Source organism: Balaenoptera borealis (genome assembly GCF_965194805.1).
Source record: "Balaenoptera borealis genome assembly, chromosome: 6".
Lineage (NCBI taxonomy): Eukaryota > Metazoa > Chordata > Mammalia > Artiodactyla > Balaenopteridae > Balaenoptera > Balaenoptera borealis.
The window spans coordinates 115,691,596-115,708,159 of record NC_138863.1 but is presented as its reverse complement, the minus strand read 5'-3'; the positions used below and the strand labels follow the sequence as shown (position 1 = coordinate 115,708,159).

Here is a 16,564-nt window from a genome sequence, read left to right as displayed (position 1 = left end):
ATGAATGTAAATATTAAATAACTTAGATGTATAATAGTGTATTTCATCGATCCTCTATTTTTGACATAGTCATTTCTCTATTAAAACAAAACTACAAAGAACATACTTATGCATACTCTTTATGCATACATATTTGTCCAGATGATTAACTTTTCCCAGGATGGATTATTATCATGTGCCAGTAGTTTTGGAATTTTCTCAATAATAATCTGTATGCCAGTATTTTACTGAACATTTTCAGATACACTGTCTCATTCGACCCTCAGAAAAGCCCCACAAGATATTATTCTCTTATTTTTAAAGATGATGAAATTAAGGTTGGGCAACTGGTCACATCACTAGTAAGGGGAAGAAATGGAGCTGAAACTGATCTTTCTTTTCCCAAAGCTGCGTACACCCACATTGTGGAATTCCACTTTGCCTTTAGGACATATTAAGCTTTGCCCCAGACAATTTGTTCTTTTTGGTGTTCCTATAAATCAGCTTTGCTTTCTAATTTGTTTTCTAGTTAATAATTGTTGTTATATAATAAAACAAGAATTGAAATCTTTTGAACTTTTATTATGTCCAAACACTAGTATTAGTTGATTGTATTAGGTTTTTCAGACAGCCATTTATCTCTTTATATTTCCGATAAATTATAACTTCATCCTTTCCAGTTTTCATTTTTCTTTCATTTGCTGTTATTTTTACTTCTATGTGCATAAACTAGCATTTCCAAAACTGTGCTAAATAGTTAGCTAAAGGATAGCTAAAGGATGACATTAGGAAGTGTTGTTTTATTTCATCCGACCTCATCTAATCCACTGTGTCTCTGGTGTGTCTGTTGTTCACCTGAGATCGAACCCCCAGCCCCTGCATGTTAAGGAAGGACACATCTATTCCTAAAGACTAAGATTCTGTTTTTTAAATCATAATGTTAAATTTTATAAAATGCATATTTGGAAACTATGAAAATAGTGTTTTCCCTTTTAACCTACTAATATCATGAATTCTATTAACAGATTTCCTAATGTTGTGCCATACTCACTTTCCTAGAATAAATTCTACTTAGTCATGGTGAATATACTGCTGGATTTGTATTTCTAATATTTTATTTAAGATATTTGTTTCATGGATAAATGAGAAATTACTCAGGGCTTTTTGTTTGTTTTTATCCTGTACCATCTCTTTCAAGTTTTGGCCACAAGGCTTACACTACCCATGTAAAAATAAATAAAGTTATTGCAAGGATCTTTTTTTTCCCCTGTGCTCTGCAAAGTTTAAATAATATCAGCACCATGTATCTCTTGAAGGATCATAAAACACTAGTGAAACCATCCAGGCCTGGCACCTTTCCTGGGGCTAGTTCTTCAGACAATCTTTGGATTTATTTTAGAGGTATTGATATATTGATAACTTCTATCTTCTTATTTACCAATTTTTGGATAGTTGTCCAAAATTACGTATTTTAATGAAACTTTGAAAATTAATAGCCTAGAATTTTACAAATTATTTTTGTACAATTGATTTAATTTGCTTATATTGTCATTGCTAATTTTGTGTATATTTTTAAATCTAATTAGATTATATAACCTTTTGTCTATATTGTTTTTTTACAAAATAAGTTTTTGGAATTTAATATAAACTGTACTCTGTTTTCTAACTTATAAAATTGTCTTTTAAACTTTCTTCTTTCTTCTTATTTCTTTTTTTTTTCGCTGTTCTTTTCCATTTATTTTGTTAGTTCATTTATTTTCCTTCTTGTTAAGAAATTTTCAGTTTTTTTAAAATGTGCAAAGCACTATAGTCCCAAATTCTTGCATGCCTATGTATCATATTTTGTTGCTTTCAAATGAATGACCACTCGCTAAGGAGAGAATCTGGGGGCATAACCTGTTCCATAGAACTTCAGTAATCATTGCTTTATTTTCCTCTAGCATCTAACGTTACAAAAAATTCTGAGGGCCATTCAGCTTTTTCTTTTCTTTTTTTAAATAAATATCTGTTTTAGTTGTTGGCTAGTTGATTGTTATTATTGTTTTGATGCCATGATGTGTTTAGAATTTTTTCTTTATCTTTGAAATTCAACACTTTCATTTTTAACTAAGTTTCCCTTGTACCCATGAACACTTTCTATATGCAGTTCATCCATCATTTTCCACCAGGCTGGTTATTGGTCTTCCCTCCCACTCCTAGTATGGAGACAAAAGCTGCTTTCCAAGCCTGTTGGGGGCTGGAAGTTAGGTTCCGAGCCCTGGTGAAGTCCCCTGGATGAGTGTCGTTCTGTGGACACCGTAGGTCATCAGCCAGCCAGTCAGAATCACATTTCAAGGACAAATTTGCCAGAACAATTCTAATATTCTGACAGTAATTACATTCACCCATCAGTCCTTCTAAAATACTCAAATAAGAAAGGAACAAGAGGAAGACAACTGTGAGATAATTCTAGACTCACCCTCACAGCTGAATCTTTACACAAGATTCTCGGTACCAGGGAGGACATGGATAGCATTTTCTTGTTCCCTTCTGCCACCAACCAGAGAAAACGTTCGCTTTTAAAGGGGTTCATGTGATTAAATCAGGTCCATCTAGATAATCTCTCTTAAAGTCAGCTGTGCCATAAAACATGACATAATTATGGTAGTAATATCTCATTATGTTCACAGGTCCTAGAGATTAAGTCATGGAAGGAATCTTGGGACCCATTTTTAGAATTCTGTCTACTGCAAGAACATCTCTTTTACTATACCCAGATGCCATCCAAGCACTTGGGGGTCACCAGGGAAACACAGAACACCTTCACAAAATACCCACTTTGGGCCTTACCTGTCAAATACAATTATTAATCAATAGCCAGTGTGCCCTATGCTATAATCAGCAAACCAAGAGAGCACAACGAGATCAGATCCTCTCATCAAAAGTATTATAGATGCACTGAACAAAGTTTAAGATTTACAGAAAGAGTTTTAAAAGGAAATTAGGGCTTCCCTGGTGGCGCAGTGGTTGAGAATCTGCCTGCCAATGCAGGGGACACGGGTTCGAGCGCTGGTCTGGGAGGATCCCACATGCCGCGGAGCAACTGGGCCCGTGAGCCACAACTACTGAGCCTGCGCGTCTGGAGCCTGTGGTCTGCAACAAGAGAGGCCGCGATAATGAGAGGCCCGCGCACCGCGATGAGGAGTGGCCCCACTTGCCGCAACTAGAGAAAGCCCTCACACAGAAACGAAGACCCAACACAGCCATAAATCAATAAATAAATTTAAAAAAAAAAAAAGGAAATTAAAAGCATACAATCCAACCATAGATAACTATTACTTTCTATGTGTATTATTTCACAAATAAGACTATTCTATACATATAATTTGTATCCTGTTTTTTATATTGACACTGTAAATTAGAAGTTTTCATAATATTTACTCTACTTTGCCATAATTTGTTGCCATATTGCTGAACATTTATTTTGTTTATGGATTTTCCTGTTTATAAATGATGCTATTTCTAAGATCTTTTTATATCTTTTTTTTCTTATTTTGTCTTATTTACTTAGAATATTATTTTCATAAAATAACTTTGTTCAGTGTGTCTTGTTATGTGATCAGAAACGTATTTAAAATATTAATTAAAAATTTTAAACATAAAAAAATAAAGTTTAAGGTAAATCCCAAATTAGACCAAAAAAAATATTATAGATGCTTGCCTATTTTTTGACACTTATAGAAATGGTATAGTATTCCTGGGTGGGTACTAGTACATTGCATTTTGGAAAACGGAACATGTAATTTGCCCTCCAAACTGTGGAAAGAAGCAACCACTTTACCCATGGAAAATGATGTATGTGCAGTGCTCACTGCAACTTCATTTATAATAATTAAAAAAGTGTTTAACAACAATAGAGTGCAAAGTAAGTTACAGCACATCCACGAGGTATAGTCGTTTATTCATTCTTTCAGCCTTTCAACAAATATTTACTGTTTATCTGTCACAAGCCAGGTGCTGTTAGGTACTAGGGATACAACAGTGACGCACAAGAGACTTGGTTCCTGTTCTTATGGAATTTATATTCCAGTTGGGGAGGAGACACATTAATCAAATAACCACACAAACTAACGTAAAATTGCAGCTTAAATCTATACAACTTCTGAAGGGTGTAGCCATTTTAAATGATGGTTTTAATCTAAAAGTTGTCAAAAAAGAAGAAACCTGCTTATGATCTAATGGCACTATGAATAAGAAGGATCTGTAATTGTATGCATAGAAAGATACTAATAATACAAACTTTGCAAGGAGAAAAGACTGGAAGGAAACAAACCAACTGTTAATATTGGTTGTCTTCTTTGTATTTATATTATATGTAGCTCCCAAATTATAAAATTTGCATATTTTACTTCTATAAATAGAAAAATTACTCTATTACGAAAATAAGAAAATCATTTTCCTTCTATCTATCCTTAGCATCGGATGCTTAAAGTTTGCAATGTCTGGGCCAGATTTTCACATCTTCTTTGTTTGAATTTTGTGGTTTAGGCTGAACTAATGGAAAACATAAAAATAAATGTGAAATTACCCGGTTATTACTTGGTAAATCCTCATTCTTTACATGGACTTGCAAACGTTGCTCAATACTCCAAAGCCTTTCAAAAACTTTTCTGCAACAATTAAATCATAGTAACATTGCTGATGGGGGACTTGCTGTGCTAGATCATTAGACACACTGCCTCAGATCTCTACAACAAGACTGCATGATAGGCATGACTATCCTCATTTGATGTCAGGTATCAGAAAACCAGTGTTACTGAGCAGATAGGAAAGACCACGGGCAGGAGTTGAACCCAGGACTGTCTGACTCCCAGGATCATGCTCTTTTCATCATTTTCAGAAGCAGAATGTTAAGACGGCCCCCAAGAGAGCTACTATTTCCTGGCATGCGAGCCCTTGAGTAAGGGCAGGACCTGTGAATATGATGGAATCACTCCTGTGATTATTACATTATAAAGCAAAGGAATTTGGCAGATGTAATTAAGCTTTGATTTTCTGAGTTAATAAAAAGGGAGATTTTTTTTAAGTGGAGGAGATTTTCCTGGGTGGGCATAACCCAGTTAAGTGAGCCCTTTCCCTCCTTGAAGTCAGGGAGATTTGCCTGTTGGCCTTGAAGGAGCAAACAGCCTTGAGTCCTGCAGCCACAAGGGACTGAATTCTGCTAACAGCTAGTGACCCTGGAAGTTGATCCTGAGCCTAAATCAGATTACAGCCCCAGCCAACACTTTAAGTCTGGTAAGACCCTGAGCAGAGGACCCAGCTAACTCATGCTCAACCCGATACATGGAACCTGAGATAATAAAGTTGTATAGATTTAAGCTGCTACTCAGCAATAGAAAAGTAATACAATCACCTTACTCTGTTTCCTGCCTCTGGTCTGACTTCTTCATTTGGGTAAGTAGTACTCCCGGTTTCTCTCCGGGCTGAGGGCCCAGGCGCTTGGGCTGGTCTGCTGTGGTGAATTGAAGTTTTCATGCATGAAGGGGCACTTGGAAACTTCAGGTCCAATTGGGATAGACCGAACCCCCAGCAAGAGTCTATGAAAAAAGACTAAAACAATGGAGTGAAAAGGTTCAACAGGTTCAGTTGAAACCTCCTAGAGACGTCCCATAAAGTAACAAGGAGCAGACCTTTGTTGGTGGGTCCAGTGGACAAAAGGATTAACGCATCAAACTAAGGATTTCTCCTCCTAATCCTTCCTGCCTTCCTTCATGCCATTTTAATGTCCCTAACCTGAGAGATCCAAATATTAGCCAGAAGGAGGGCCACCTAGTACCCCCTCCCCATAACCAGCATGGACTTCATGAAGTCAAGTTGGATTCAAACATAAACACCAGGTTGAAATGTTGCAGACCTCTCCAGGCTTCAGTTCCAGCCACTGGGCTCAGTGATAAAGAGGATGGGAGATTTACGGCTGCCATTCCACAAAAGACCCATTTCTAGGCTTATTCTTTATTATAGAGGTTGATGTCATGGGAGATGCTTAACATCAACTCCTGTAAAATGTATTTTGACATCAATGAAAGCTTTAAACAATATCACTGACCAGTGATATCCCAAATCATTCTGCTGGGGTGGATGATTCACCACATTTCAGGAGATTCAGAACCAAAATATCTAATGACTCCAAAATATCTTAGACTTCACTAGCTAGCACTTAAAAATTCATGTGTTGAGCTCTAATTGTTTGGTTTACAGGTCTGTGCTCATTAAAATACAGGCACTCCTAGAAAAGATTCCTCTGTTTAAAGTTTCATCAACCAACAGACAGAAACAAACTTCACACCTTCTCTTATGAGTAGATGTGACCATAAAAAGAATAAGAAATGAAGAAAATACTGAGGCGCTGGAGAGTAAATACAGGGCAGCAAACATTTGCAGACTGGACATTGAAGGTATTGGATACTAAAGGCAAAAACTCCCTTTGTTAGAAGCATGCATGGGCTGGTGCAGCTTACGTGCTCATGAATGTTTATTCTGCTGCAAGAAAAAAGTCTTTCTTTTAATTCTATTGAAATGATGTGATCAATTTTAATAGGCGTTTCCACTTACTAATCACTCTAGCTCAAAATTCACCACTGTTCTTCACCCCACCCACAGAATAGGAAGTATAAACCCCAGTCCCAAAGTTATGTATGGATCATGAAATCGGTGAGAAGTACCTTCAAATAAATGAAGAGGCCATTGATAAAGCAGAACCCACAACTTAGTAACTGGGGAGATTCACGCCTGTCTGCACCAAATCTCAGACATGGAAGAAGTGGCCAGATTAGCAGGCATCTTCTTCAAAGCACAGACACTAGGGAGGATCAAACCACAGGCCAGGGGATCTGTTCCCCAGAACACTGGGAGACAGAGGCCCTACTTCATCTGAAGCATGGGCAGGGGTGTGATGCTGTTACTGCAGTACTGTCCCCTCTTCAACACCCTGGGTTACAAACCAGACTTAGAAACCAGATAGCCTCAGGAATCTGCTATCATAAGGAACACAGCTCTAATCACCTTCCCTTTGCCATCCTTCTCAGGATCCGTATACTACTCCCTTTGACCCTGAAATCCAAAATAGTGCAGGCCATCCTCTTTTAGGAAGAGTAAAACCCAATTTCTCCAGAAGAGTATAAAGCATCAAACTTAACATAAGCATAAACCTTGTTTGCCTTGGGCTGGGAAAGAGGCAAGGATGGGTGTGATAGAGTAATTCTACCTAAAGGCAGCCTAGGAAAATCTCTGGCACCTCTATCTAAAAAAGAGACAAAATCACGAATTTAATTTCTGCCAGGGATTATGCTGGACTAGAATTTAACAGGACTCTACATGGTGAGTATCAGCTCAGAATTGGGTGAAAGCGAACTTGCAGAATATTTAGACATGCATTCTCTCCATCAGTCATCCAGATGGAAGTACTGAAGGTACTATACACTGTGCTAGTTGCTGAACATCCAAAGATAAATGGGAGTTGACAGTATAGGGAGAGGAACCAACAACCACAAATGTCACACTGTGTGAAGATGCTACAGCAGAAGCAAAGCACAGTGATGCAAAGAAACCAACAGTCCCCTCTCCCTGGAGCTCTGGGGAGGCAATTCAAGCCTCGAGGGGTGCATGTACTAGAATGCAAACCTTTCTCAAAAGCAACTAAGGACCATGCCTCATGGCTCCTAATACGTGACTTAGCCTCCAGTCTTATCAGCAGCTAAGTAAATATTTTGATTGATTGGTTGATTGATATAAAATCTTTATCAGTGAGGTTGTTAACTCAGTCTATCAAAATGTGCAAGCTTAAATTAAATATATACAACCATTGGACTTCCCTGGTGGTGCACTGGTTAAGAATCCACCTGCCAACACAGGGGACACGGGTTTGAGCCCTGGTCCAGGAAGATCCCACATGCCGCGGAGCGACTAAGCCCGTGTGGCACAACTACTGAGCCCCCGCTCTAGAGCCTGCGAGCCACAACTACTGAGCCCACATGCCACAACTACTGAAGCCTGTGCACCTAGAGCCCCTGCTCCGCAACAAAAGAAGCCACTGCAATGAGAAGCCCGCGCACCACAATGAAGAGTAGTGCCCGCTCACTGCAACTAGAGAAAGCCTACACGCAGCAACGAAGATCAAACACAGCCAAAAAATAAATAAATTTTTTTTAATATACATATATACAACCATTATATCCCCGAATATTATACAATGTAACTTCAGTGTTGGGTCATAACAGAAAGAAAGAAAAGATACGTTTCAATGGGGCGGCATAGGCTGAGGAAGCAGCTCAGGGCAGAGATAAGAAGGCTGTCAGGGTTTCAATGGCAGCAACTTCAAAAGAGAAGGCTTTTACATTTATGGGGATTTGATTATCCAGAGAGATAAGATAGAAACTGGTAAGGGAAATCAAAGAGAAATAAAACTCTCTAGATAGCCTAAGAAATCAGTTTATTTGGAAAAAGGAGGGGATCATTCAGCCAGTTGTTTCCTATTAAGAATCAAATCCTCAAAGCCAAGATTTCCAAGTTGGTGTTATTTGAATCTTTCATGACAAAGATAAAAAATTTAAAAACCAGGGGTACTTAACTAAATGCTTTATTTAAAAAAAAAAGTCTGAAGCATTGATTCAAGCTATAGAATAGTAATTTTACAAATATGAGATTGTTTGGGGAGAAACTTGTAAACTGATGGCAAGACTTGCTGCAGACCAGATTTTACTGTTTAAAAAATATATAAAAATTCTCAAATTGTTAAAGGTTGAACTAGTTGACACTGCATTTTCACCTCAAGAATTCCTGATATCTTACAATAATGAATAAAACTAAAATTGATGATGAAACAAATAAAAAGATGTGAGGGAGATGTTTTTCTTTCCTTTTAACTGATTGAGCCATAGCACATTCCTCCAGACTATGAACATCACAGCCAAACATACACACACACACACACACACACACACACATCCACAAAGTAAACAGAGGAATGGTCTTGGTCTTTTGGTTCACAACCTGTTTCAACCAAAGTGCTTGTATAAAGCGTGAAAGAGACTGAGAGAGAGAGAGAGAACCTCATAACTGGAATGATGGTGATTATTTTGGGATTCCCTGGCTGACCTGAGACTCAGGTTCTAATCATTTAAAGACAGACCCTGCATCACTGGCTGATTAAAACTGACAGCTGCCCAAGCTACTGATGATGGCCCTACCTATTTAGCGAAACTGTTCTCCCTTGCCTGGTTGGGAAAATAAACCTTAGAACAACTGAGGCCATTCTTCATTTCATTCTCCCAGCACACCCCTTGCTCAGAGCTAACCCAATCTATAATGTAAGTCATCCAGCCTCTCACTCAGAGGAAGAAAGTGGAGAAGCCAAGGGATTAGGCAGGTCCCATTCATCACCCAGAAAATAAAAAGGCCTGGCTCCTCTCCTGGAGTGGTGAGAAGACAGCAGCTGGGCTATAACTAAGCACCCCAGCAGTGGTCCAGCAGGACCCAGCCCATAAAATCTTGACCTTGAGAAGCAAAGAGTCAGAAGACAGATGATCAGCTCTGGAGAGATGCGTTTTTGTCCTTCGTAAGATGAGAAGAGGCTACATCGTCCCTTATATTTCTCTAGTGCTCCTCTTTGCAAGGCACGTTACCAAACATGCCACATTTGATCCCTGACCTCGCTAGTGAGAGACAGTTTCCAAAGCCCGGATAACTTCGAAGGATGCTATCCAACTCTACTGTTTCATCATTTCACAAGATCTGTGCATTCATCTTCATTCCTGAACTAGTCTCTTTGCAACATTACCAGTCTCTAGTGAAGCTAGGTTTATCACAACTCATGTGGCTAAGGGGGGATATTTTTTTTTAAAGGAAAATACCAGGGTAACAATTTCCAAAGCATATAAAGCGTGACTTTCAGGTGTTGAAACTGATAATATTTTTAACTTCTACTGCCGACTAGCAGAGATCAAATCAGCACTGCTCTCAATACAGTCTGCCTGTTCTGAGAATGCTTCCTGGTTCACAGGTCCTCAAGGCCAATATTTTCAGAGCCTTTTTATTAGGTCAAGGGTCTCTCAAGAAAATCAAGCTTCCTTCTTATAGAATCACATTTTGTTTTGAACCAAAGGCTTTATTACTAATTACCGAGGCTGTTCTCTCTCAAGTTACGGACAAAGCTCGTAGTCGTGTGAATTTGGCTATTTCGAGAAATCTTATCCCTCAGAAAGAAAAGATCTGTCACCCCTGAGGAGAGTCAAGAGAATATAATGCAGACTCTATAAAGTGATCCCAAAGAAGAAACTCCCCCCAAATCACCCGCAACTGATAGCTCCCCAAGCAGGAAGATGGTATGTTACTCCTAACTGTATCTACAGAGCCTGGCACGGCGGATGTCACATAAACCAGCGCCCGGGGCCAGCGTGGGCACCTGAGCTGTGCCCTGTGCTCAGGAGGACCCTGTGCTCGATTTAATGCTCTGCTGTAGCGATCTTGAAATTCTTCACAGTTTAACAAAGGGCCCTGCAATTTCATTTTGAATTGGGTCCCACAAACTAGATAGACGTTATTATTATCCAATAACTATTTGTTAAATTAAATTGAACCATTGTGTGTCTGCTTATAGGATATAGGAAATAAGACAGAGAAGAAAGAACAAAAACTCTGGGTTTGAATGGTATTTCCAGTGTTTACAAATTCTATTCTGGGACAAGTTGAATAATCCTCCACACGTATGTACATACACTATATTATGTACCTTGTAATGTTCTGAGGATTCCAGTAGTATCTATAAAGCAAAGGCACAAAATAGGCAGTCAAAGTTGGGTATTTTTATTATTTCCACTATTTTTATGGAACTGGATAGGGTTGGGACTATCAGATACGATATATAAAGAAGAAATACACAGAGGTAATGTGCCTCATAATGCCCCATAGTGAACAAAGGAAGTAAGTTGGCCACAATTTTTACAGCCTCAGAATTCATTATTCCAAGGCACAGAATTTTAGTAAGAAATAAGACCTGTGCAGCATGGCAACTATAGTTCATAATACTGTATTGTATACTCGAAAGTTGCTAAGAGAATAAATCTTACAAGTTCTCATCACAGGAAAAAACATCTTTAACTCTGTATGGTGACCATTTTGCAATATATACAAATATGGAATCATTATGTTGTACACCTCTCAATAAAAAATAATAATAATACTTGTGTATTTATAACATTATTGTAGTGTTGAAATAGGATCAGAGACATAAAAGTGCTTTAAACCAGAAAAGTTTTAAATATAAATATGTCACAGTATATAAGTCAAATCATATTTTAGTTTTATATTGTTTTGTTTAATTACTGTACACTTTAAAAAGATTTATGCCATAAAATTATTATTTCTAGTATACTATTAATTATAGTTTATGATCATTTCTCTAAAATGTTGACTATTGGACCCTTGTTCTAGGGGAAAAAAAGTCTTATAATAACTACAATAAAAGAAAGAAAACACATTTTCTTAGGATGGCATTTTGCTATAATATACTATTTTGTAGGATGAGTGCTTTGAAAAGCCACTTAGGGTATAAGGTATTGGGATGGCCAAAAAGTTTGTTTGGGTTTTTCTGTAAGATATGGAAAAACCAAATGAACTTTTTGGCCAACCCAATAAAAAGAAACCTCTATTACTTGCCCACCTTCCTGGCAAGAGACCATGCTTGAGGAACAACTGATAGTGACAGTTCTGCTAACTGCCCAGCTTTTGTTTTGCTGAGGGGCAGAGATAGGTAAGCAGAGGGTGTTGGCTACATTTCTTGACACAACAGAGAGTATTCTTAGGTTCCCAGGGAAGGAGGGAAGGAGGGAAGCAGGCTGGGAAGAGGAACCTTGATGGGAAGACACAGTGATCTACCAAGCAGTCTTATTAAATAGGATGTAATATGAATCCTCTTTCCCACCTTACAACTACATCTTCAGTAAAATGTCTATATCTCATTAATTGTTGATTTAAAATTATTTGGGGAAGATGCAACAAATGTGTGTGAGTAGCACAGCCGAGGCAATGCATGAGAAGTCCAGTGGGTCCAGGAAGCAGAATATCTGATGCTATGTAATAGTCCCATGAGAAATTGAGAATCGTTATTACTTTTAATACTGGCTTTTATAGGAATGTAATCAGATAGGAATATGAGTTCTCATATTTAAAATTAATAATAATAACAATAATAATAATGACTTCAGTATCTCTTTTTCTATGGTCTTTCGTATAAAATTTTCTCTTTAGCTGCCATAAAGAAAGACAGAGGAGAAGTGAGGGAACCAGAAAAATAAATATGATAATTGGAGTAAGCGTTGTCAGTTGGTGCTTAGTAATGTTACCCCAGCCCCTTCTACGTTCACTCCAAATCACAAGCAGACTAAAATCTACATTTCCTAGACTCCCTTAGATCTAAGAATGTGGATGAAATATATGCTCTAGGAGCAAGATAAACTCCTGCAAACAAGGTGGAAGAGGCAAACAAAGTGGAGGCATTCTTCAGAGGCTGCAAGTACTGGTACTGTCTCAACTCTAGGGACCACTTTTCATCACCTGCTGTGTCATGGGGGTGGCAGCTTTGGCTGCAAGAGAAGCAACAGTTTCCTGACTTCCAGATCACAGCTACAGCAGTGGACCCCAGATTACTGCTACTACCACCATTTGAATAATTTTATAAGCACCTAATTTCCTGTGTTAAATCTCGTCCTGTCTGAAATACCTATCAGAGATTTCTATTTCCTGCACTACATCTGAATAACACAATGACATATGAGATAAACCATACTAATAAATCTCCAGATTTAAACAGTCATTGGTTTAATTTGTAATCAGAATAGTTCTCTCTAAACTGCTCTGCTAAAGGAAAGAAAGCAACCTTCTTCTTGCTAGCTTAATTTGTTTAGAAAAATGCTATTAATATTTAGGAAACACCCACTAAGTGATAAAACTACTTATTCAATTTATGGAAAATTTTACCACCATGCGGTATTCAATTACTTTAAAACAGTCATTTTAAAACATTCAATCACTATCAATAAAACAGAGCAGCAGCCATTAAGACAGTCAAATTGAACATAACTTCCTTAGAAAGCAACTTAAATGATCTTTGTAGCGGCGCATAAAGATCAGTATGTGGACATCTTAACAAAGCAGAGAATTCAGGTTAATGTCTTTACCCGCCTCCAGCAAGGTATACCCAAGGCATGTCGCTACTTTATTCCCTTTCTTGGATCATTTATCTCTTTTGAAATTCCCACTCTACCCCCAGCCACCTACCTACATTGCTAACATCCTTAAGAACTCAGATGAAATCTTACCTCCTCCAGGGAGATTTCCCTGACCCACTTGCCATGATTTTTCTTTCATCTGTCATTTTATAATTCCCATATCTATTCCATACCCCACTCTTTCTGATTAGGCACTTTCATTCCTACTGACTGTTTTCAGGATATAAAAACATGATAATCCCCCGAAATGTACCAGACTGTAAACTCAAGATACTAAGGGCTGAATTTTTTTGTTCTGAGCTTTTGGTTTGTTTCCTCGTTTGTTTTGTCATTGCTTTATCTCCAACACCTAGCTCAGTGCTTGGGCTCTCAATAAATGTTTGCTGCACAAACAAATTATGTTACCAACAGATATGGTTCCACCAAAAATCCATGTACCCCTGTCCATAATATAAAGTGGTTCATGGGGCTAAATTCCCAGCTCCTTGCATCCTGGGGTGGCCACATGTCCACTTCTTACCAGTAAAATACAAACAAGACTAAGGTGCGTCCTGTCTGGGCTTGAATAGGAGAAGCAGGTCCCCTTCCTTTCCAGTGGCTGGAAACAAAGAGGTTCAAGGCCCTAGGTGGTTAGGGAGCCACAAGATGAAAGAAGCCTAGATTCCCATGTTAGCAAACCCGGGGAGAGAAAAGCTGTTTGTCCATTGTGAAAACCCATATTGAACACTTACATAAATGATAAACATTTATTTCATTATCCACATAAAGATCTGCACATGACTGTTTATAGACGTTTTATTCATAGTAGCTGAAAACAGGAGCAATCCAAATGTTCTTTAGTAAAAGGACAAATACATTGTGGCATATCCATACAATGCAATACTACTCGGCAATAAAAAAGAAATGTATCAGTGACACATGCAAAGGTGGATGAATCTCAAAAAGCATTATGCTAACTTAAAAAAGGCAGACACAAAAAGCTATATGCTGTATGATTCTGTTAGCATAATATTAATTACTATAATAGTAACATTAATATAATATTGATATAATCTGGAGAAGGCAAAATCATAGGAACAAAAATCAGAGCAGTAATTGTCAGTTTCTGGGTGGGGGAGGGGATTAACTCCAAAGGGCTACAAGGGAACTTTTTAGGGTGATAGAAACATTCTATGTCTTAATTGTAATGGTGACTACATAACTATAAATATTTGTCAAAGCCCATTGAACTGTACACTTAAAAAGGGTGAATTTCACCACATATAAATTATTTCTCAATAAACCTGATTTTTTAAAAAGTCTGTGTTAAGACATTAGAATCTCATGGTTGATTTGATACATAGCCAAATATGTAAATGCCATCCTAGTTAATACATGAAAAAAGGATGAAGCCAGACCCCATACCAGAGGCTACTTCTGCACGCTCGGGGAAGACCTGCCTGTCGCTGAGCTCATAATAAGTGCTCAGGAAAAATGCATTGAAGAAATTTCCTTTCTCTCTCACAATTTTTACACTCCGTAGTTTGCCTACAATCATTTATATATTCATTCATCCATTGCCTCCTATCACTGCACACCATAAAACAAAAGCTGCCAAGCCCCGAACTCTGCAAACACATTTTTCAAATACTTTTCATGCAAGCAATCAGGCGCTGGCCTGTTTTATTCATAAGACGATTTTTCTTTCTAGCTGCTGGAGTCACTTAAACATTTAATATCCATAAAACTGCTTTAATTTTTTAAGAACACAAACGGGGATCCCATTGCACTGAATACAGAATTTTCTGGTGTCATAGCAACAACCTACATCATGCCATTCAGAATTCACTCACTGTGGGTAGTTCTCAAACAAATAGTCTAACCTCTTTGGTCATCCTTCTTACTCACAGATTTAGAATCTTAGGCTTCCAACTCTCCCACACCTTTCACCTTGAAACCATTCTTTTCTACCTTGAGAGAAGTTAATACCCCTACCATTTCATTGCACCTATTCCCCAAAGTTAACTAAAAAAAAAAAGAAAACGCCCTGGAAAAAAAATTAATGGAACAAGCAGATTCTCTATGTAGTATGATGTTCTAGAAAGTATTCCCCAAGAACGTGCAGAGTTAGAATATTACAGCAGTTTATAGAGAAGATGGTGAGGGCTTTAGAATCAGCCAGATGTGCATTGGATTTCAATTCACATATTTACTGGAAAATGGACGTGTCATTTAAGCTCTCTGAGCTTCAGTTTTCTACCATAAAAATGATATGAAAAAACAATTAACAATAAAAGGTTAAGGATTTTATATATATTCCCTCCCAAGAGATTCTGCATTGATTAATAACACCGGGTAGAGAGGAAATGCTTAAACTAAAGGAGTGATTATTTTTAAGGGAAGAATACCAAGGTGTAGAAAATATTAGGCCATCCTTGCATCTCAGAGTTAAGAATGGTCTAGAAATGAAAGTACTTCTAAATTTGAAACTATTTGTTGTGATGTAAGGAGAGATATAAATGAAAACCTAGGCATGAGCCCTACGTGGTCAGGAACACTATGTTTGCTACCATGGTAGACCCAGCCTGGCACATGGTAGGTGATCAAGTCACTAAATGTTGAAGGAAAACAGAGAATCTGGACGCACCTCACCACAAGGGCTGTTATCACCCCAGTGGGTCTTGGTTTCCTCATATATAAGGAGATTATCTGAAATGGTACTTTAGCTCTGAAATACAATCATTTACAGCTCCTAAAAGTGACCAGGGCCTTAAGGGGTCATCTAGCTTAATACTGTTCCTGTTGTCTCTGTTTTCACCCCTGGCAGGAGGGCACTTAAACCTTCCATGATGGATTGTTGCCCATCCTTTTGATGGAAGAGATGAAAATGACACTGGGTGATATTTCTGTGTCTCCCCTTCCATACCATTAATAATTCCCTACGTTATAAAACATGTGCAATGCCTACTAACTGAAATGTCAAAACTGACACGCTGAGATTATAGTTACTCTAAGAGCAGAGTCACATACCTCTAAAAGAGCAATTTGTATTCGGGTTTGGTCGCAGACCTAGAGATCCTGCACAGTGTCTGGAGGTTATCAGAGGCGTGTGGAAGGATAATCTGTCTCCCAAGACATATTTTTACTCTGGTCAGACAGTTAATGAGAGAGGCTATTAAAGCTAATCTATGCTTGTTAGCATATGAAAAGGAGCTGCCTGAAAAGTGGGCTAAAAAAGAAGACGTTGAAAGAGAGGAACCATTAAAAGAGAGGTGATGGTGCTTTTCCCCCGCTTTGGATGGATGATGGACAGAGAATGTGAATTCATCAACTCATTATTGAGA

The 16,564-nt window shown here is 38.1% G+C and overlaps 1 long non-coding RNA gene across 1 annotated transcript in view; it reads left to right on the top strand.

The window, feature by feature from the left end:
- The window catches only part of LOC309631496, a 549,237-nt gene that overhangs the window by 378,710 nt on the left and 153,963 nt on the right, over nucleotides 1-16,564 (top strand). The gene's annotated exons all lie outside the window — the stretch shown is intronic.